At 41.9% G+C, this 17,430-nt stretch overlaps 1 protein-coding gene across 1 annotated transcript in view; it reads left to right on the top strand.

The window, feature by feature from the left end:
- The first annotated feature begins 3,980 nt into the window (after positions 1–3,980).
- The window catches only part of LOC115619036 (chromodomain-helicase-DNA-binding protein 9-like), a 117,130-nt gene continuing 103,680 nt past the window's right edge, over positions 3,981–17,430 (top strand). The window contains exon 1 of the mRNA XM_030511050.1: positions 3,981–4,513. The gene's annotated coding sequence lies outside the window, so the exon portion shown is untranslated. The remainder of the gene's footprint in view (positions 4,514–17,430) is intronic.

Here is a 17,430-nt window from a genome sequence, read left to right as displayed (position 1 = left end):
CAGCGGAACTGTCCTCAGGTCACCATTGACTGACCCTGACTGCCGTCCGATTATCACCCCAAGAAAGAATGAACTTTTATGAAACCAGATGAGCTCAGCAGTGACCAGACGAGTTTGGCGGTGTTGTCAGCAGGCAGCAATCCAACACTACACACCGTCCCTCCTGCCCTGTAAGACTGTTACAAGAGATGGAGCCTGACATCATGGACTGAATGAATTCAGCAACTTTATAGGGATCGGTCCATGGGTTAAGGAATGATATCTCTCTCCGTGCGTGTGTGTGTATATATGAGACAAAAAGCGATGGTTCATTTTAAAAAAATGATATCTGAGCATGACGTGAATGGTATGGAATAAGGGGTAGATACTGTCCTGGGTTCAGCTGTAGCAGTCATTTTTCTCCTTCTTAGTAGCTGGTGCAGTGCTGTGTTTTTGAGTTTTAGCCTGAGAACAATACTGATAACACACCCATGTTTTGAGTTGTTGCTAAGTATTGCTTACTCTGATTAAGGACTTTCTTAATCTCCTGGTTTGCCAGGGAGGAGGGGCACAAGAAGCTGGGAGGAAGCAGACAGGACACCTGACCCAAACTAGCCAAAGGGGTATTCCATACCACAGTACGTCATGCCCCGTATATAAACTGGGGGGAGTTACCCGGAAGGCCCGGATCACTGCTCGGGTCAGGCTGGGTATCGGTCAGTGGGTGGTGAGCAATTGTATTCTGTCCCCTTTTTATTTCCTGTATCAATATTATTGGTGGTAGTAGTAGTGGTTTTTAGATTATACTGGACTGTTCTTATCTCAACCTATGGGATTTACATTCTTTCAGTTCTCCTCCCCATCCCTCCAGGAGCAGGGGGAGGAAGAAGGGGGCGGGGGGGGAGTGAGTGAGCAGCTGCGTGGTTCTGACTTACCCGCTGGGCTTAAACCACAACACTATGAATTATTTTTAGCCCAGTGGGCCCATGACACCTCAGGCCATCAAGGCAGAGATTGAACGTATAGATGGTCTTGTGATCGAGGGGTGGATTTAACAATAGCTTAATAGTTTTATATTCTCTCCCCTTGTTATTTCCCTTATCATTATTATTATTGGTGGTAGTAGTGGTAGTTTTGTGTGGTGCTGTAGTTACTGGACTGTTCTTATCTCAACATGTGGGATTTAAATTCTTTTGCTTCTCCTCCCCATCCCTCAGGGAGTGGGGGGGAAGAAGGGGGAGAGCGAGCGAGCGGCTGTGTGGTTCTGAGTTACCGGCTGGGCTTAATCCACAAGAGAAGATTGGGGAAGAGATATTAATGTGTTTTCTTTTGAACACCACTAGGATGGAAGAGAAGGAAAAAACAAAAACCTAAATGGGCAAACAGGTATTTTCATGTTCTGTAGTTGTTCTGATTTATTAGATAGAGATAGGGAAATTAGAAAAGAAGCAGGGGCCGTAGGGCTGGCTAAAAGAAGAAAGTTAGTACAGAAACTTTACTGTAAGTCTTTACAGTGGACTTTCTAAACAACCTGAAAACACAATTAAGCTTCTAGCCATGAAGAAAAAGACAAAGGTGCTGTAAATCTAAAACATTCAAATAGCTCGCCTTAAGGCTTGTCTTCAGAACTAATGTGGAGTAAGCATCTACCTTGTGCTTGCACCTACAAAAGCTCAGTTGAGCTATTTAGAAATTCTGTAATCAATTAATGTATTACAATATATAATTAAGCATATAAGATACCCAAGAAGTTTAATACTGGTTAAAATGACAAACTCTTATGTTAAATAGTATCCTAAATATGAAAGCAACAGGTTGGAGAGAACTAAAATATATCCTTAGTTCCCTGTTAGCAAACTACAGTAGGAAGCCTTAGGATGGGATTTCTCATTACCTCTGTGCATACAGTCCTCCCAGGCACAGTATCCAAGTGTAGGTAACTTCGACTGGGAGTTCTCTTGTACTCCTGATTTAGTCCTTAGGTCAACTCAGCAAAAGTTATGTAACTTCTCACCTAAAGAGCTTTTTCTATTTATATGCCACTACAGGTAGAACTGCATGGAAGCCCCTTCAGTGATGCTCATTGCAACCATGCTGGAAACTACCTCCTCCAGCTTTCTGCTGTGGTCTTCTGCTACAGGGAACTTTGTAGATCAAAAAAAGCATGATATGAATGTGAAGTGTCTTGTAAACTGCTACTTCTAAATTTTGATCTTGAAATCAATACTTGGCATTTAATGCACTTTGTATGATTTTAAAAGCAAAGGGAAAGACTTATAGTTAACTTCATAGGAATCCATGTCCCCTGTAAACATATTCAAGTGCTCCACTTGAAAATGGCTTCATGTGGTGTGCCTGAGGTCGTGCTCACCCTGTCTGGTGTCCACCTTTATTTACCTTGGAAAGGCGGGCTTTTTGCTCTCCATGCTAGTACTTGGGCTTCAATGCAACATCTGGCAATGCCATCCATAGGTCAACTCAGTAATCGAGATGCTGACCTGGAGAGAGACTTCGCTCACAAGCTGCATCTTGGGTGGAGGCCTTACACGAACTCCAAGTTTTATTGTAATAAAGGGAACGTCCGCAATGGGAGCCCTCCTCTTCCTCCTCCCGTGAGGCGGCGAGGTAGGCTCTGCCCTGCCGTGCCGACCACCGCGCTGCTCCTGAGGAAACCGCCGATAGCGACTGTGTCAGCGCCTCGCGGAAACGTGCCGGAAATCCCAGCTTCCCTTTCCCAGGGAAAATCCCGGCTCCCCCCGCTGCTCTAGCCAGCGGCGCCGCGGCCGCCTCTCCTCAATGGCAGCCTGCCCAGCATCCTGGGCCTGGTCTCCGCCGGAGCCTCCAGAGTAAACGCGGCCGGGATTGGTTTCCGCCGGCACAGGGGGCCATATTGAATCGACTCGGCTGGCCCCGCAGCACGCACGCACTATTTCACCAGCTTCGTTTAGGGTTGCCCCCTCCCGCGGGGGCTGTGGTGGAAGGTGAAAGTGTCTCGGGAAGGAAATCCGCATATTCGCATTTCCCCTATCCGCCTACCGTGCACACTTCTCCTTGCGCACGCTCCTTTTCCTGCTCGTGTTTTTATTCCGTCCTCCCCTTCCTCCCACCGCTTGCGGCCCCATTCAGCCGCTACCGCTCCCTCCCTGCCCGAGGCGCCGTGTCAGTGTGCGGCGGCGGCCAATCAGCGCGGGGGTGACAGATATGCAAATGCATCTCCCAGTCTCTGCTCGCGGGTGCGCTGGGGTTGCGGTGTGGCGCGAGTGAAACTTCGCCCGGGGCCTGCCCTGTCTCGCTGCGCAGTGAGCGGTGAGGGAGGAGAGCTCGGCACACCGCACCGCCCTCGCCGCCACCGCCCGCCTCTCCTGGCCTGCGCTAGCCACCTTGCCACCCGGTAAGTGCCGTCCTCGGCCAGCAGCTCCCTGGGCGCCCGCGGGGGGATGGTGGGGGGAATCCCCGGGGAGGGAAAGCCGCCGCCGTTGCCTCAGAGCCGCCGCGTCAGGCGGGGGAGCTGTCAGGCGCGGGGTACCTCCTCCTCCTTCTCTCCTCTCCCCCTCCCCCCCCCCCCCGCGCGTGTGCCTCCTGCTGGGCAGCGGCGGCTCCAGGCGTTGCTGTTGCTGCCGCCGCGTAATGGCGAACCCGGCGGTGAGTACGTGCGGAGGGATGGGCTGCTCTCCACCATCCCTGGAGCAGGCCGTGCTTCAGGTGCCGGAGACATTGGTTGGCCTTGGCGCCCCGTCAACCGCCCGCCGCCCCTCCTCCCGCCGGGGCACGGTGCGGCCTGCTCGTCGCACGGGCTCTCCTCCACTTGCTTCTACCCCTTACCGACGCCGGCGGGCGCGGGGCTGCTCGCCGGCCCCTCGCACCTCTCCGGTGAAGGCGGTGAGGCGAGTTTTTGTGGGGCGGCGGGTGGAGCCTCTCTGCGATGCGGTCCCCGGCCCCGCAGTGGGGCTGAGGCGGAGGGGCGGGTGAGGCAAAGTTTAGAGGGGAAGAATTAAGCTTTCCCCAGGTAGCGGGGAGGGGGAGAGGCTGGGTATCGTGCCCCCGGACGCCTTCAGGTAAGAAGATGGTAGGGAGAAGGGAAGAGGGCTGGTCGTCTCCTCGGGGAAGTCAGAGGACAGAGGTCCCTCTGTCCTCCAGCGAGGAGGTGGCAGCGGGAGGAAAGGTTTGGGTGGGAGAGGCAGAGCAAGAATATCCCCAGCCGCCTTGTGCCTTTTAGCAAGGGGGCTGCGTGGCAGGGAGGGGGAGGTGGCACCCTCGCAGGCAGGAAAGTGGGAATGTTAGACCTGGTTTCTCACTATGCAAGATAGTAGAGGTGGGCAGAGAGAGGAATTAAAATAATTTCCCAGGTCAACTGAAGCAGAAGGAAGAAGAGGAGCTGAGTTTGGCAGCCCACTGACTTGGATCCATGACGAAAGAAAATGTGGGAGCTGGGGAAAGGAATATAGAAGGGGAGGATTGACACTGGGTGAGGTGTGTCCAGGAGACATGGATGGGCATGCAATCTGCTGTCCTTCTGGGCTGGAAGATTTTTGGGGTGAGGAGAACTGGTGGCACATGGCCGCAGATTGCTGCTGCATGTGTGGAGGCTTAAAAAGGGACTTGGCTGTGAAAGCCCAAGGTGGGAATTTATAGACTGGCCTTTTCCAGATAAGAGGCCACAAGCTGACTTCCTTTGGGGATGACAAGGAGACGATTTTGAGGCTAGCTTGGTACTATACGTGTCTAGCACTGCGTGGATAGGTGGCATGCATCTTTATTTTAGTGAAGTGGAGAAATTATGCTTTTTCCTGCTGAGGCTTAAAACTTAAAACAGCGAAATGGTAAAACCTCTTCATTCCCTCTTCATACACAAATTTTTGTGAACAGGCATAGAAACCAGGCAAAGAGAGTCCAGAATTCTCTCGTGTGACTGTATAGTTTTGACATCGGGGTTGATGCATACACTTTCAGTTCATAAGAGATGGTTTGCACTCCTTGCTGTCTTTGTAACATAAGTGCCTTGAATCTTTAGTAACTACAGACTTCCTTCAGTTTATGAAAGTTGTTTAACTTCTTCAATGTGAGAAAATACAGCTCAGTATCTGTCCCTTATGTAGAAGACATCTGAACACTTTAGTGTTATAGTATGTGCTTGTGCGGGACAAAATGAGAGTCTGTGTAAAGGAATAAGATTCCTCTTGTGTGTCTTTTGAGGCTTTGTAAGAAGTACCAGTAAAAAGTAATCCTCTTCTCTCAGGAAAACTAGGCCCATCGGTCCTAAGAGCAATCTATATCTGTTTTTAAACCTATGTCATTTGACACCATGGAGTGAATTCCCAGTTGGCAGGTGTGATGTAAAATAATTATTTCTCCTTGTTTTATGTGTAACCATTTATATGCAAATATAAATTATTAGCATTCAAGACAGAATATTAACATTCAGTCATCTTTGAGCAATATCTTGATTTTTAGCCTGGCTCCAAGTTTTAATTTATTGGTACATAGATCAACTTTTTGCTAGTTTATTTCACAAGGTGAATATTTTAAAATTAATATATTGTTATTCCCATCTTACACTGTGTTAGCTGTTAAAGAAAGGGTAGCAATTAGTATCTTTTGGTTTTACCTACTCAAAGTTTTTTACGCACCCCCAACCCCTCACACCAACAACTGATAACTGAACTTTTTCATTGTTCCTGCATCTGGCAGATGAGGCTTCCAAAGCACCATGGACTTCAATGCCCAGTTTTCATAAACTGAAGAGCAAAAATTAATACAGATGTTCTCGAAAGTTACCAATTCAGGGATCCCTGTGCCAGGCCCTATGTATAAATCAAGGGTACACAGAGAAATTAGTGGGATGTGAACCAGTAGGATGTGAACTTCAGGTATCAACAACTCTGTGATTACTGCCCATTGTGAGCTCTTTAACCTTAAAGTAAATATGAAGTAGCTTTCTCTTTTTATTCCTCCATTGGTGAGTAAGCTACTTCAATTTACTTTGCATTTATAAGATGATAAGGGAAGGCACATAAGTAGTTACAAGGCCTCTGCACTGGTTTGCATTGTGGTAACTTACCTGTTTCTGTTTAACCAAGTAGTTCTAATTCTAAGAATTTATGTTGCTCTTCATGATGAAGATATATTAACTTATTTCAATCTGAGTAAAGCTGTCATTTTTACTGTAAAAAGAAGTGGAATTTTAAGTCTTGAAATTTTTCAAGAATTTTGAGGAATCTCAGCACCTACTCATTTCACATGGTGAAATGAGCTGGTGCTAAATGCTCCTGAAGATTAGTCCAAGAATTCAGTCATGGAGAAATGTTGATGAAAGCAGTGTGGTTTTTAAAAAGTATTTTTAGTGATGTTATCTAAAAGATGTATGACATGAACCACTAAGAGACTGTAGAGGCCCTAAACCAGGCATTCTCTCTCATAAAAGGAAACAAATGAACAAATTAGTGATGCAGGCAGATTGAAACAAAAAGATTGTCATGCTGCTTGAAAATTGCTTTGTTTGTGCAACCCATAAAGTAAATGGATACACTTTCATTCTTCCTTGCTTTATAGGGCTAGTTGTTAGAATATATATTTTTTAGTGTATGTTACAATTTTACAATACAAATTTTCTCTATAATTAGAGTATGTGTATCCTTCAAACACTTCAAAAATACAGGTAAGCTGGACAATTAGATATTTTATGGGTCAGGATTCCTTAAAGTGCAATTTTTTTTTTATTTTTTTTTTTTTTAGCCTTGTAGAAATAGGCTTCCAAACACTGCATCATTGTCCGTCTTTGATATTTTTCATGCAATTTGGGGTGAGGGTAAGTTGGATCTGACAGGTTGAGATAAGAACAGTTCAGTAACTAAGGTACAATACAAAACTACTACTGATAATAATGATAAGGGAAATAACAAGGGGAGAGAATGTAAAACTAAAAAGGGAAGGGGAAAAAAAAAAACCCCGCAACCCAATAAGCACAAGCGATGCCCAATACAATTGCTCACCACCCACCGACCGATACCCAGCACAACCCAAGCAGCGATCTGGCCTTCCAGGTGACTCCCCCCAGTTTCTATAATGGGCATGATGCGCTGTGATATGGAATACCCCTTTGGCTAGTTTGGGTCAGGTGTCCTGTCTCTGCTTCCTCCCAGCTTCCCGTGCCCCTCCTCACTGGCGGAGCATGAGACTGAAAAAGACCTTGATGAGAGTAAACATTACTTAGCAACAACAAAAACATTGGTGTGTTATCAGCATTGTTCTCAGACTAAAGCTGAAACACAGCACTGCACCGGCTACTAGGAAGGAGAAAAATAACTGTTACAGCTGAACCCAGGACAGAGGCCAAAAGTCAAACAGGCTGAACATGCGACTTTTTTAATTAGTGCAGGGAGGAGAGATCTTTCTTTAAGCAGTATTTTTTTTTTTTCCCCCTTTAAAGTATTACATGAAAAAAAATATGATGTGGTTTGTAATGACCATGTTTTTGAGCAACTGCAGTGTTGGAAACTTGCAGAAGACCAACTCTAAATCAATCACTTTAACAATGTGGTTAGTGAAGCTATAGATTGACTTCAGAAACAGCATCTTAGCAGTACTTCCAAAACATATATCTAGTAGTATTCAGGTGGATACACAGCTACCTCTTAAAATGAACTTTAGTGATCAAATAAAAGTCTGCTTTTGGCAGCACCTTCGAACAGAGTTCCTCTTTCAGTGCTGCCTTTACACTTACTAAGCTGTAACAAACAAGTTACAAGGCAGGAAGCTTTTTTTTTTTTTTTTTTTTTAACTTGGAATTCAGCAGAAATATATCGGTATGATATGGCATCTGTCAGGGAGCAAATGTGTTGAGATCTTCTTTCATACGGATTACTAAAGAGATACCAAATGCCAATGTCTTTAGGCTGCCAGTATACATGCATCTTTCTTTAAGATACATGTGTTTGTTTTAATCTTAAATCAACAGTTCAAATTTGCAGGAAGATGGAAAAATGTTCCCATCTTTTTTTTTTTTTTCCCTGAAGACATAGTAATTTTGATTTTGTTCTTTATGAGTCATATTAGAATCATAGAATTGTAAGGGTTGGAAAGGACCTTAAGATCATCTAGTTCCAACCCCCCTGCCATGGGCAGGGACACCTTGCCCTAAACCACGTGGTCCAAGGCTCTGTCCAACCTGGCCTTGAACACCGCCAGGGATGGAGCATCCACAACCTCCCTGGGCAACCCATTCCAGTGCTTCACCACCCTCACTGTAAAGAACTTCCTCCTTATATCTAATCTAAACTTCCTCTGTTTAAGTTTGAACCCATTACCCCTTGTCCTACCACTACAGTCCCTAAGGAAGAGTCCCTCCCCAGCATCCTTATAGACCCCCTTCAGATACTGGAAGGCTGCTATGAGGTCTCCACGCAGCCTTCTCTTCTCCAGGCTGAACAGCCCCAACTCTCTCAGCCTGTCTTCATACGGGAGGTGCTCCAGCCCTCTTATCATCCTTGTGGCCCTCCTCTGAACTCGCTCCAACAGCTCCATGTCCTTCTTATGTTGAGGACACCAGAACTGTACACGGTACTCCAAGTGAGGTCTCATGAGGGCAGAGTGGAGGGGCAGGATCACCTCCTTTGACCTGCTGGTCATGCTTCTTTTGATGCAGCCCAGGATACGGTTGGCTTTCTGGGCTGCGAGCGCACACTGCCGGCTCATGTTAAGCTTCTTGTCAACCAACACCCCCAAGTCCTTGTTCACAGGGCTGCTCTGAATCTCTTCTCCGCCCAACCTGTAGCAGTGCCTGGGATTGCCCCGACCCAGGTGTGGGACCTTACACTTGGCTTGGTTAAACTTCATAAGGTTGGCATCTGCCCACCTCTCAAGCATGTCAAGGTCCCTCTGGATGGCATCCCTTCCCTCCAGCATATCAACCGAACCACACAGCTTGGTGTTGTCGGCAAACTTGCTGAGGGCACACTCAATCCCACTGTCCATGTCACCGACAAAGATGTTGAACAGGACCGGTCCCAACACCGATCCCTGAGGGACACCACTCGTTACAGTTTTCCAACTGGACATCGAGCCATTTACCACAACTCTTTGCGTGCGGCCATCGAGCCAGTTTTTTATCCACCGAGTGATCCATCTATCAAATTGATGTCTCTCCAATTTAGAGACAAGGATGTCATGCGGGACAGTGTCGAACGCTTTGCATAAGTCCAGGTAGATGACGTCAACTGCTCTGCCCCTGTCCATTAGTTCCGTGGCTCCATCATAGAAGGCCACCAAATTGGTCAGGCAGGATTTCCCCTTAGTGAAGCCATGTTGGCTGTCACCAACCACCTCGTTGTTTTTCATGGGCCTTAGCATGCTTACCAGGAGAAACTGTTCCAAGATTTTGCCAGGCACAGTGGTGAGACTGACTGGTCTGTAGTTCCCTGGGTCTTCCATCTTCCCCTTCTTGTAAATGGGGGTTATATTTCCCTTCTTCCAGTCATCAGGAACTTCACCTGACTGCCAGGATTTTTCGAATATGATGGATATATTAGAAAATGTAGTAACTCCTGGTTACCAAATTATTTCCTTTTGGAATGCATTCTGGGCACTTTTCCTTGTGTTGCATGAGCAGTATTAAAAGGTTGGTTCACTCTTTTATGTCGGTCACTAAAATTCAGGAATTCCTTCAAAATTTATTGTGCAAATGGCTTTTGAAAAGTAAATGATTCTACTACATTTGATACTTAACGCCCTAATGAAGAAATTTTTAAGTTTCAGAAAGGTTATATCTGTATAATGGCATGAAAATCTACCCATCTGATATTCCATATGTTAGAATAAATCAGAATTAAGTAGGGTATATTTTTGTTTTCAGTTACCCTCTAGTAAAGCCATTGTAGTTAGAGGCTTACACCAACTTCGAGAACAGTGTTAGATAAGACAAGGGGCCTGATTCCATATAGTATGATGTTGCTCATTTCAGCATGTAGTTTTTGAGTGTGTTTTTTGCTGTTTGCTTGGTTTTGCTTATTTTCAGAAGCTAAGCGAAAACTTAGCTTCAGAGCCAGATTTTTAGGTAAGTTTTCAAGATATCTAATTCATAGATACTTTGAGGGACAGATGAATATTGTCTGTTTGACTGGGCATGTTTTTTTAAAAATCTACTTTATTAGCCTCTTGTAGCAGAGTATTGATGTTACAGTAGAAGTCATGTGGAGTCTCTGTCTGTTACAGGTGGATGCAGGAGCAATGCCCTGAGTGTGCTGGAAACCATGAAATGAGATGGAAAATGTCATTTTGCTTGTGTTATTATCAGTTTTAATTGATTTCCTGATTTAAGAAGAGTATATTGAACAAATCACAGACTCTGAGTGTCTTGCTTAATGTGCTTGGTAGGAAAGTTTTGGAGAAACTTCTTAGTGAGAAAAATTGTATGCACCTCTCCGAAAGGTATAGACTTCTGTTATAGGTGAAATGCCTTGTGCCAGCTAATCTAGTATGGAGTGGGAAGTCTGTACCTGCTCTGTTCAGTGGAGTACCATCCTGGTATCCTAATCTGATTGTGTCGAGACTTGAAGTTGTAGTCCTTTTCTCACAGAGAAGAATTCTATCTGTCAGTTTCAAGTCTTCACAACTGTTGGTCTGTATTCCTTGATTGTGGTCCATGGGCATCTGTAAAACAGGCATGAGCTTTTGCATTGCTCTAGTTGGTACTTCCAGATTATAAACTTGCAGTAGTTCACAAAGATGCTTATCAGACTAGAACATGAGAATTATTGGAAGTTAGTGTATTATCAGATTGTGAATTGAAAGAGGGCTATGCTGTGAAGTCTTTTGTCTCAGATGTTTTGTAATGAAATCTTGGTTTACGCTACATGTGAAAATGAGGTGGCTTTTTTCTAGTTTTCAATGCAGATAGAATCATAGAATAGTTAGGGTTGGAAAGGACCTTAAGATCATCTAGTTCCAACCCCCCTGCCATGGGCGGGGACACCTCACACTAAACCATGTCACCCAAGGCTCTGTCCAACCTGGCCTTGAACACTGCCAGGGATGGAGCATTCACAACTTCCTTGGGCAACCCATTCCAGGGCCTCACCACCCTCACAGTAAAGAACTTCTTCCTTATATCTAACCTAAACTTCCTCTGTTTAAGTTTGAACCCATTACCCCTTGTCCTATCACTACAGTCCCTAATGCAGAGTCCCTCCCCAGCATCCTTGTAGGCCCCCTTCAGATACTGGAAGGCTGCTATGAGGTCTCCATGCAGCCTTCTCTTCTCCAGGCTGAACAGCCCCAACTTTCTCAGCCTGTCTTCATACGGGAGGTGCTCCAGCCCTCTTATCATCCTTGTGGCCCTCCTCTGAACTCGCTCCAACAGCTCCATGTCCTTTTTATGTTGAGGACACCAGAACTGTATGCAGTACTCCAAGTGAGGTCTCATGAGGGCAGAGTGGAGGGGCAGGATCACCACCTTCGACCTGCTGGTCATGCTTCTTTTGATGCAGCCCAGGATACGGTTGGCTTTCTGGGCTGCGAGTGCACACTGAAGCCAGCTCATGTTATGCTTCTCATCAACCAAGTCCTTCTCCGCAGGGCTGCTCTGAATCTCTTCTCTGCCCAACCTGTAACTGTGCCTGGGATTGCCCTGACCCAGGTGTAGGACCTTGCACTTGGCTTGGTTAAACTTCATAAGGTTGGCATTGGCCCACCTCTCAAGCATGTCAAGGTCCCTCTGGATGGCATCCCTTCCCTCCAGCGTATCAACCGAACCACACAGCTTGGTGTCATCAGCAAACTTGCTGAGGGTGCACTCAATCCCACTGTCCATGTCTCCGACAAACATGTTGAACCAGATCGGTCCCAACACCAACCCCTGAGGGATGCCACTCGTTAGTGGTCTCCAACTAGACATTGAGCCGTTGACCACAACTCTTTGCGTTTGGCTATCCAGCCAATTCTTTATCCAGCGAGTGGTACATCCATCATATTGATGTCTCTCCAATTTAGAGACAAGGATGTTGTGTGGGACAGTGTCGAACACTTTGCACAATATCAAAAGAGCAGAACTAGTTATGAGTATGGCTTCCTTCAGTAGTCCTGTGGCCAACCCCCTGAACTTCTTAACAGTTACTTTCACTAAAATGAACTGACTTGGGGATAAACTTTGTTCTTTTCAAGAAGTTTCTCTGAACTTTTGTTATCTTTGTAGCTCACAATCAATTGTAGCAAATTAAGATGTTTTAATTCTCTGTATTATTATTTTCTCTTCATTGCAATTAATGCCCACAAAATAGAATGTATGTATACACCTCAGCTGTTTTAATGCAAAGTCTAATGGGTTTTTTTGAATAAACAAGATGAAGTGTTAAAATTGAATTGAGAATGCACATGTACATGTTGTCTTCTGCAGGCTGTGCTTTGAGGGCAATAACCTTTGGCAGAGAGGTGAAGAAGGTAGTTGAAAATAATAACTTTTTAAACTGATGCTGTTAAATTTTCTAGAGGTACTTGCAAAGGCTGAAGTCATAAAAGCACACAAGGATTTTGTGCAAAACTAATTTTTGTTTTTTTTTTTTTTTTAATAAATTTACATGATGTTTTAAAAAATAGAAATTGGGATAAAGTTATTTATAAATATTTATAAATAAATATTTATTTAGCTAATCTAAATAAATTGAAATGAACAGTTTATTTCCTGCTAACACTAACAAGTGTAGACCTACAGTATAAAGTACAGAAGTCTTCATTTTAGTGTCCAAAATGAGAAAGGTTACTATCGTTCAGAATTTTTTATTAGTAATAGTAATTCTTTAGAATCCATCAAGAACATAAGAAAATCTGTGTGCATTTAGGGAAATGTGTATTTTTCTTTAAGTATTTTATGAAGATACTATATTAGTTGGGCCGTGGAAGATAATTTTTAAAAAGCTTTCTAAGCTTAATATGTGTCCAGGCATGCGTCTAACAAATTTAGTTCTGGTTCTATTTAATAAAGTATAGCTTTGTTGTATATCAGTGAGTTTTACCAATTCAAGATGTAAAAGCAAGCATTAAGACTCTGTTCCAAAGGGCACTTTACAGAACGTTTTTTTTACCATATCACATTTAACAGACATATATATTTATATATATGTAATTAAAAGGTCACATGCGATATAGCTTATTTGAGAACCTGTGGAGATAGATCCCATTTTTCTTCATAAGAAAGCTTTAAGTTCCTTTTGTGTGGATTTCTCTTTGGCACTTAATATAATCATCAGTGATTCTTCTGCTGTCTGAACTGTTTTGTGTATTTTACATTTAGAATAATGTATTGTTGATCTGGTGAATGTATATTTAGTTATATATGTTTTTTTCTTCTTTTCAACAGGATTTTGCAAACTTTTAAGTACTCCACAATTGTCTCCATATTGGAAGCTGTTCAAGCAAGTGGACACTGTCCTAAAGAGTAAGAAACATTTTTTCTCTTTATTTTGAGGATTCACAAAGAATTCAGTTGAGGAAGGATCGGATTGCCAGGAACTTCACATAGTGTTTCTATTATATGGTAGCTACAAATGAATTGGGCTTCTGTTTTTACTGTCGAACTCTTACAGCTAGGATAAATTACTTGATTGCAAGTTTTCAATTTTTCTGTTTAGTTTTTTTGTTTGGGTGTTTTTTTTGGTGGGGTTTTTTTTTTTTAATGTAAATTTTGGAATGCCTCTATTGAGTGAAAGTATATATTTTAAAAAACCTTTATGCTATAACTTTTTTTAGTTAGCGGAGAACTTTTAAATAAACAGAAGTTCAGGAATTAAAAATATTGAAATGCTGCATAAAACCTGACAGTTAAATGATTTCAGAGTTGATTCTAGTTTCTGGGTGTGAAGAGGACTTTTGCATGATGGGAGCTCTATTTGCGTGATAGGAGTTCAGTATAGAAAAAGAGAGCAATTAGAGGAAATTTTCTGGCTGTTCTGATACAAAATTCACATCACTTTGCATAGGTGGCAAAGAAAGATGGAAGTATTTTAGCAACTTTCACTCAAGTATGTGTTTGGGTACATGCTTATTGTTTATTAATTTTAGAAAGAAATCTCTGCGTGTTATTTCAGTGTCCCTGTTAATGCTGAGCAGAGGCATTTTAGTTTAGCAACCTTGGAATAAGTCTTGAAGTTATTTGAATAATAAAAGGAGGATAAATGTAATAATTTATGTACCAAATTAGTACCAAATTATTTTTTTTTTTTACTGGAACATTGCAAGTTTTTGATAGGTGTTATAACCAATTTATATCTTTGACAGATGTTGCAACATTGTCTCAAAGATGTGAGGAGAAGAAATAATCTTTATGTTAAAATCTGCTGCTTAATGCAGTGATATATCCCATCATATCTTTTAATAAAGATTAAAGGTTGAACTGTATTAATAGTTTTGGAAAGGTGTTTAAGAGTTCATCACCAATAAACTGTATTTAGGGAGAGGGAAATCTGTATTTATTGGAATTGTATGATGCTCTGTGCTTTGGAGAGAAAGATGATGTTTTTGAAAGGGTAGCATTGTTTTGGAAGAACACACTGGTATAGAATGTAGGTTCCTATACTAACTTTTTGTCTGTCTTTTGATGATAGAGGGAGTTTTTGTTTGCTTTGAGGCTTTTACACACAGGCCCTAAGAAACCTTTACTTTTGCCCCATGCTCATTTTCCTTTAAACTGTGTAATGTTTTGAAGCCTCTTTCAGATTAAAAGAGAATCTCTTGAAGTTGAGCTCCTCTAACTATTCTCAAGGCAAGGAGTAGGATAAAACTGTCATGCCAGTATGCTCCCTAGAAAGGCAGTGTCAGTTCCTATTGGCAAGTACATCTGTCAGTATGTAATAGCATACTGCTGTTAAAAGAATATATACTGAGCTTTTTGGGTTGACAGGTTTAAAACTTAACCTCAAAACCTTTGGTTTTGGTCCTTATATTGTATCTTAAAGATGCCCTAAAGCTTTTAGCATTCTGGCACAGACTACCCTTCAACCTGAGAAGTTTGTAGGGTTGGGTTGTTTTTAAGTGGTCCTACAAAATAAGCACTTCACTTGGCTATTTATTACACTTTTATAAAGTCATGGCTACTAGTGATTGTATTAATTCTGGTGTTCTTGTTTTTAGGGTATCAAATTTTCGAGTTTAAAGTATTGCATGTATACTCCTGAAGTTGGTTATTGTGTGACTTGTTTACCGTGTTTCATTTTCAGGTCTCTGATGATGAAGTATCCATTTAGATTTAAAGCACGTTTCTGAGCTTCTTTAATTCTTCATTAGAGGTGTGTTCTATATTCATGGCTAAGGTTATTTTTTGATCTATCTTGGATCCTTTTCTTAAATATCTTATGATATAGTTTTAACTTGGAAGATTTCAGCAACTTATTTTTGTTTTGTAGGTTAATCAGGTACTTTTATAGTATAGGGTTCTTTAGATGCCTGTGCTAGCTCTTAATTTTGACCCAAGCTTATTATTCAACTTTGGAATTCATATATCTATGTACCAATGCTGTAACTAAATTACTCTAGTTTTTAGTATTACAGATCGAGAAACAGCATGGTTGTACACAGGTAAAACATTTAAAAATTGGTCTGTCATTTGAGATTCCTTTTCTGATATATACAACAGTTCCACAGGCTTAATTGTGAATCTCGCCATACATCTTTTGAATTGGGAGTTTTGTGAAGAAAGAAACTCTGTTCTGGAAAGCAACAAAAGGGCAGGATCTGAATTTTGTGCAATTAAACAACACTTTTTTTTTTTTTTTTAATATAAACTATATTTCATCTGAAGAAACTTTGTGGTATTACACACCCCTGCTTCAAAACAGTAGAATCAAAAAAACCCACAAAAATCTCACTAGAAGATACAGATTTTTCTAAATGCTACTAGTATTTTTGGTTTTTGTAGGTCTCTAAATAAAACAGCTAAAATTACTTCATACATTACAGAATTTGTTGTAATGTGTTCTCTCCATATATTGAGCACTGCTTGCTGAGATATCATTTTGAGACTTCATGAATTTACCTTGAGTTAAAAATGTTAAAATAGATCTCTTAAAGAAGTATAGTAAGAGGCTCAAACATATGCTCTGGGACTTCCTGATATAATGCTGTTTTATACAGAGTTCTGTGATAGACTTTCTCTTTGGTGCGGTTTTGCTCTGTTCAGCTTAAAGCAAAGCTGTTCTCAATAATGAAGCTGTCCCATTCAGAGTGAGGGCAAAAGTCTCTGGGAATGGTAGAAATTTGCCTTTAGCGTTGGACTGGAAGATGGATATTCTCTCCAAGTGCGATGTCATTTGTCATGTTGGTTGACTTGAACTTCTATGAATGTCCATAACAATTATTTATTTTTTTCCTTCTATAAACCTTTAATATTTATTTCCAAGAGTGTATCTGTGAGAAAGGAGGAGAGGTGGTAGAAGGGAGTTAGTGCATGTCTGGGGAGTAGAGGGGTGAAACAGTTACATGAGGCGTTTGGTGCAAGCAAAACCAGTGTAGGTATATATGAAAAGAGACTACTCTGAATTACTATGACAAGCACCACAAGGCGGTTTGCTCTAGTTTTTATGCTCTTACTCAGAGTTGAAACTCTAGCCATGGACTGGAACCTAGTCCTGAGAATTTAAGACTATCGGTATCAAATCTTTCTCTTACTAATCTTCAAATCAAAATACAAGGAACTTGAGTTATCTTTTGCATGTTTAGCATGGTGTCTGTGAACTCTGTAGCAGAATAGAATTCTAAACAAAAATGGTGTGTGGAGGGTATGATTTGACTAAAGGGATGGCTCATTTACTCAAAACTTTAAAATAGCAATGCATATTTACATATTTAACAGATATGTGTGTTTTGTTTAATGAAACAGGTTATCCAAACAAGTTTTCTCCTAATTTTAGTGATACCAATAAGAGCAAACACATCTTTTCAATCCATATTTAGTTACAGATACCATGGCGACATGGTCTAGCATGAGGTGTCTCTGCCCATGGCATGGGGGTTGGAACTTGATGATCTTAAGGTCCTTTCCAACCCTAACCATTCTATGATTCTATGGCACTCTTGTACGTAGATTTACTCCTTTCTATTAGGGAATAAAAGAGTTAATCTCTTCTGAATGTCTCAGTGTTCTTTTTTTAATCTTCTACTTTTCTTGGATTTTTGAGGAAATTGTGCTGTCCCTCAGTGCATTTTAAATTTAACATGTACATTGATCTTTATAATAGAATATCATCTATATTGGTATATCAGTGGGAAGTAACTTCTGTATTATTTAATTTACTGCAGCTTTTTGGACTGTGCCAAAGCTTTAGTTATAATTAAATCTGGCAAATAATGATAGTGTAATTGTCTTTCATTTTTAATATTGGGGAGGGAATGTCTATCATTTCTGAATATTATGCAGAAGTCATCAGGTTTTTGAGTATCTGTTTTTTAACATGCTGTATTGAGTGTTACCTC

The sequence above is a fragment of the Strigops habroptila genome, chromosome W (assembly GCF_004027225.2).
Source record: "Strigops habroptila isolate Jane chromosome W, bStrHab1.2.pri, whole genome shotgun sequence".
Classification (NCBI taxonomy): Eukaryota; Metazoa; Chordata; class Aves; order Psittaciformes; family Psittacidae; genus Strigops; species Strigops habroptila.
Note: the sequence above shows the minus strand (reverse complement) of the source record. Positions and strands in the feature narration are given on the sequence as shown.